We start from the raw sequence: 6,557 nt of genomic DNA, 5'->3' as shown, positions 1-6,557 counted from the left end.
CGTTAAGCTTTTATTTGTTATTTAGGGTTTTACTTCTCTTGAAACTGAGATGAACTGCTTTTTGTTTACGAGGCGCTTTTCTAACATGGAGGTAACATGGCGCCGAGTGTAGATTGGCAGAATACTAGGTCCAAACAAAAGTACAAAAAGAACGAGGAAAAATGTACAATGTGTAATAATATCGATGTAAATCGCGAGTATTTGTGTTTTTCGTGCTATATCACCAGAAAAGAACAATAAAGCCAAAAGAAGGTATGAAGAAAACTTCACACATGGAGCGTCCAAATCGTCATACGACGAATCAAGTGAAATAATACGTTTAGACTGTTGCATCTGCGAGAAACGTGCAGCAAAAGGTGTTGTGTGCGCGGTATGTAAAACTGCGTTCCATTATAAGTGTGTAAGATATGGTTATGCTTAAAATGTCTCACAGATTTAGTTCGCAAACTGAACGGAAAAGACTGTGCAAACAAAATTATCTCAGTGTTATTGGAGGAGATAAAGGTTTTAAAACATTACTGTAACAAAGGCACGCAACAGAATGCAAGTAAATCGAATGGTAAATTTCACTCAGACACAAGAACTTGTATCAACACTAAAACAAGTTATAGCGTATGTAAAAACTACGAGAGAGGTGGCAAAAATGGCATCATGGGCATTGTATGGGAAAGAGAGCTCAATTTACGGTACGAAAAACTCAGTCGGTCGCAAAAAAAAAAAAAAAAAAAACTGCCGAAAACACAATATCGGAGTGGAAATGTGATACCGGTAACAACAGAGAGTTACCAGATTCACCAATTCCTTAAAAAAATGATATAACGTTCAAAGTACAATAAGTGACGATTCTGCATCAGAAAATGCTTCTGCAAACATTCAGATACCTAAACCAGCCGTTTCTGCACCCCTGAAGACTCGCAAACTACGACAACTTGTACCTATATAGCAGCAAAAAATTCGTGATTGCTTGATTAAACTAGTTGATAGCCGCGGAATCGCCTCACGTGTTATGTGACAGCAGTTGTGAAAGCCACGAGCTTTGTCAAGCCAGGAGCGCCCCTCTAAGAAATAGTGAATGCTATCCATTATAAAGAAATTATGGAGTTATCTTCAGGCGACTTTATAGCTCTGTTTGGCGGCTCAAACGATATATACAGAAACGAAACATACACAGCTTGCTCAGATTTAAGGAAACAACTGGTTCATATGTCGCACACAAACGTTCTCTTTGTGACTATTCCCCACTGCTACGATTTGCCACATTGGTCTTGTGTAAACAAGGAGATCAGAGCTGCCAACGACCTTCTTTCTGATATATGCAAGCAATTCAAAAAGAAGTTGATGTTGTTGATATTAGCGACATTGGGCGCAGGTTTCACACATCTCATGGCCTTCACTTGAACAGTTCCAGGAATTACTGTAAAAGAACAAGAGGCGCCTGCAAATATCTGCAACACAAACAGCAGTATCAGTAAAATCACCAAAGCCAGTTGCAGCAAGTACAACACGAATGACAGAAGCAGGAGTATCACGCCTCCCCCCTCCCCACACCACCGCCACCACCACCAACGACAACATCAACAAAAACAATGACTAATGACTACAACAACAACAGAAAAAGCAGCAATAACAATAATAAACCTACATCAACAGCAGAAGAAGCATCAGTAGCTGAGGGAAAACCAACTTTAGTTACAGCAGCAGCCCCACCTCCAGCAGAAACAGTGTCAGTAAAAAAAGCTAACAGAGTCGCTGTACGAGAAAGCACGTCACTAATAGCACCAACAGCAGCAGCCACTGAACTTCCAACAGCAGTAGCAACTGATCAACACTGCCTGAGGAGGAGCCAAACGATAGGTACAGCTGCTTCACTTAGTGATGATTTTTTGTGGCTCCAAACGAAGAAAAGGAAGATATTGTGAGAAATCAGCCTGAAAAATTGCAGATAAGTGTCAAAAATTAGCAACAAAGCAGTACTTCACAAGGTATTGATAAAATAACAAATACTTGCAAAACTTTCAGGATAATGAGTGTCTGAACAATAAAATGTTAGAATTAGTAGTCGCCATAAACAACTTTGTAGATATCTCTTGTATTTGTCTATCAGAACATTGTTGCAGGGTCAGTTAATTAAGTGTTATAAATATAAGCAATTTTGAATTAGCATCTTATTATTGCCACACTGTTTGTAAAAATGCTGGAGTATGCATATACACTAGGGCTGGGCTACAGTATAAAGTTAGATCTGAAATATATCATATAAATATCGAGAAACATTTTGAATCATGTGCCATGGAGCTAAAATCTGAGGAGAAGTGTAAAAATCTAATTGTCATATCAATATACAGGTCACCACTAGGTGACAAAAACATATTTTTTAAAAATTTGGAAGCAGTGATAAGCATTTTGTATAACAATGAAATGAACTTATTACTATGTGGGGCTTTTAACATCAATCTGTTAATTGAAAGTGAAGAAAAAAGACAGCTTTTGAATATCCTAAACAGCTTCCACATGAAACCACTCTTCACAGACATCTCTAGAATAACCTAGTCATTTTCGTCCCTATTAGATAATATCTTTACAAATATCGAAAATGATGTTACTGAGGCACAAAACGTAAACCTAGGTCTTTCAGACCACAACACACTGGTAACATGTATAAATTCTTCTGTACCTGTGGTGGTTAAATAAAAGTGGGAATATAAAAGACACTTCTACCCAGAAAAGGTTAATATTTTTATTGAATCGTTCGCAAAAGAAACCTGGGAAGATATGTACCCAAATTCATCAACTGATGAATCATGCAATGCATTTTATAGTACTTTCATGTACATATTTGAGATGTGTTTTTTAAAAAAACTGACAAGAATTAATGTCATGCAAAGCAACAGTAGCCAGTGGGTAACACCTGCTATCAGAGTATCCAATCAAAAGCTAAAACTTCTCAATCAACTTAGAAAAGACAACCAAGATGAACACTTTGCAGAATATGTTAAGACATAAGAAAATTTATAACAAAGTAATTAAAGCAGCCAAGACAATGCACAGTGACAAAGTAATCATATGGACAATAAACAAGTCGAAAGCAATATGTAATATTGTAAAAAAAGGAAACAAACAAATGAGTTAAAAAGTAAGATGACATTGTATTAAAAGATGATTGCAGTGCGATACTCAGAAATGGTAGTCTAACAAATTACATAAATGACTATTTCATAAATACTCCAATCAATCCGAGTAAAAATTTCGCTAGTAAGAGTAGTACCACAATTCAAAGAGAGCAAAGTGGTTATTCAACACTGCTGTGTCCCACAAATAAATTAGAAGAACTTAAGATAATAAAAACAATGAAAAATAAAATGTCCTCTGGAATTAATGAGGTACTAGTTTCAGTCATAATTAAATGTGCTAGTGTCATACCAGAACCACTGTCAACATATCATAAACATATCATTAACAGAAGGGGCGTTCCCACAAAGATTAAAAATTTCAAAAATAAAACCATTGTATAAAAAGGGTAATATATATGAAGTGGGAACCTATAGACCAGTAGCTTTCTTATCTGTATTTTCAAAAATAATAGAGACTATCATGAAAAATATAATTACAAATTACCTTGAAAAATTCAATCTCTTGTCTGTAAACCAACACTGTTTTCACGAAGGCATGAATACAGAAACAGCAATCACCTAATTCATCGAAAACATTGTAATAGGACTTGACAGAAATAACAGTACAGTAGGAATAAGCTTGGACTTATCGAAGGCATTCGATACTGTTGATCATGATATCTTGCTAGACAAACTAGAAGCTATAGGTATACGAGGAGTTGCACTAAAATTGTTTCAATTGTATCTCCACACTAGAAAATAGATAGTAGAAATTAGCTCAGCAAACAATAAAAGCCAAAGCATTGTGAACAGATTGGACATGCAGACTGTACCAATTGGAGTACCTCAGGACAGCGTTCTATATATATATTAATGATATCAAGATCTGAATCAGTGGTACGCACATAACTTTGTTTGCTGGTCACACAAATATTGTTGTAACAGATATAAATAGGGGGTTGCCAATATCTGCAACTAGAGTTTTGGATTACATAAAAAACTGGTTTGAACAGAACAAGCTAACCTTAAATACTTCAAAAACTAATTATATACATTACAGGAAAACAAAGTCTCATGATGTGAACCTCAAAATTCAAAATAAACAAACTGATAGGGTAGCTGCCACCATATTCTTAGGTGTGCAAATGGATGAAAATTTAGCCTGGAAAGCCCACATTCTCTTCCTCACTAACAAGTTAGCTCTGCTTGCTTTGCATTATGCATAATTAGTACTGTGTGTAGTAGAGAGTGTAGCAGAACTGTCTACTTTGCTTACATCCATTCTGCTATCACCTATGCCCTAATCCTCTGGGGTCATAATAAGGCAAATATGAAAACCATTTTCACCTTACAAAAACGAGCGGTTAGAATAATTTCAAACAGTACAAGGCTAACACCTTCCAAACAGTCATTTTAACACCTAAATATTCTACTGTTACCATGCATCTATATAAAATAAGTGTTGTTAATATAAAAATGCACATTGATAATTATAAAACCAACTCAGATTTTCACTCGTACAATACAAGAATGTGCAATGACATCCACATAAAAAGAGTAAACAAGGCTTTAACGTACAAACAAATCAACATTCAGGGAATCATTTTGTACAACAAACTTCCAACTCAGCTAAAAGAAATAAAAACACTGTCTACATTCAAGGAGTTAGTATTTAAATTCTTAATGTCCAACTGCTTTTATAGTATAAATGAGTATCTGCAGTAGCCTTGTAGCAAGTAACTACATTCATTGACTATATGTTAATAGTACCATAAATCAAATGCTTGCCACAGCCTCAATATTAATTTTTCTGAACAAAAGTGTTAAATCAATTATTTACTTGTAATGTATTTCATGTAAAAGATCCTTCTCATACTTTTATATTATTACAGTAATCAAAGTCGTATTGCCCAAAAACATTGTGATAGGTACAATGAACCATTGTATTATGTAGGAAACTGTACATCTTATTGTTACAGGAGTAGCCATGGCATGGAGCAGGCCTTGCACCTGACTCCCTACATCTTAGCAACAGGTACGAGATGCTGGCAAGTGTTGATGATAACTGTGAGGCAGCACAGAATGCCTCTCCTGTTGGGCCAGCGGTCAGTTTTCCAGCCCTGTCCGGACAAATGCAGAGGGTTGGTATGCTTGTCATTGGGAGCTCCAATATTAGGCAGGTGATGGAGTCCCACAGGGAGATAGCAGTCAATGCAGTAAAGAGTTCCAGTGTGCATTCGGTATGTTAGCCAGGAGCGGCGAATGTCGGCTAGAATGACACCTGCCGCTTGGGTTCTGAGGCCATCCTCGGCTCCTTTCGGTGGCTGCTTGATTTGGTGAAGCCAAATAGCAACACACGTGGGGTGCAGGAGACTCAGACGACTATGCGATGGTATTGAGTGCAGAACTGTAGAGTTCCACTTAATAGGTCAGGCATGCACTACACGCAGGAAGCGGCTACTAGGGTAGCGGAATATGTGTGGCGTGCACATGGGGCTTTTTTAGTTTAGAGAACTCCTCTCTTGGGATCAAAGACGATTTACATGTTAAATCAGCCACAGTGACCTCAGAGAATCTTGCTCCTCGCAGATTAGAGATAGAAAAGATCAATGTGATTTTAGTAAACTGCGGGAGCATCCAAGGAAGGGTCCCAGAATCAGTATCGCTTACTGAAGGTTATAATTCACAGATAGAATAAGGAACAGAAAGCTGGTTGAACCCGTCAATGAGAATGAAACCCTAAGTTCAGAATGGAATGTTTATCGTAAGGATAGATTAGTCGGCAGTGGTGGCGGGTGGTTTTTGCAGTTAAAAATTCGATAAAACCTAACAGGTTATCACTGATTCCGAATGTGAATTAATCTGGGTAAAACTAAGCCTCAAAGAACGGTCAAAAATGGTGATCGGATGCTTTTATAGACCACCTGGCTCAGAATCTGTAGTTCTAGAGCGCTTCAGACAGAACTTGTAGAATATCATTAGTAACTTTTCTGATCATGCTGTTGTAATAGGAGCTGACTTCAACTTGCCAGGTATAGATTGGCAGTGTTATGCCATAAAAACTGGTGCCAGAGACAGGGATCTATATGACATTGTTCTGGATGTTTTGTCCGAAAATTATCTTGAATAGATGGAGAACCAACTGGTAAGGGTAACGTCATAGACCTCCTGGCAACATGGCCCAGTGACACGCGAACTCACCACTCTCTGCCACCCACTCTGGAGTGAGGACAGACCGGTCAGATGTTCCATATCCGAAGCCGCAGCGACGTCCGGGCCACCAGGGGATTCCAGTGGCACCAGAGGTGTCGCAGGTCTCGACACTGGCGAGCAGACCTCACCGCAACTTTGAGCATTAGCTAGAAGCTTGTTGAGGGCAGCCAACACAGCTTCCAACTGTTTACAGACAGCAGCCAACGCTCCTTCTCTCTGCTCACAACAAGCACA

The sequence above is a fragment of the Schistocerca cancellata genome, chromosome 6 (genome assembly GCF_023864275.1).
Source record: "Schistocerca cancellata isolate TAMUIC-IGC-003103 chromosome 6, iqSchCanc2.1, whole genome shotgun sequence".
Taxonomy (NCBI): domain Eukaryota; kingdom Metazoa; phylum Arthropoda; class Insecta; order Orthoptera; family Acrididae; genus Schistocerca; species Schistocerca cancellata.
Note: the sequence above shows the minus strand (reverse complement) of the source record.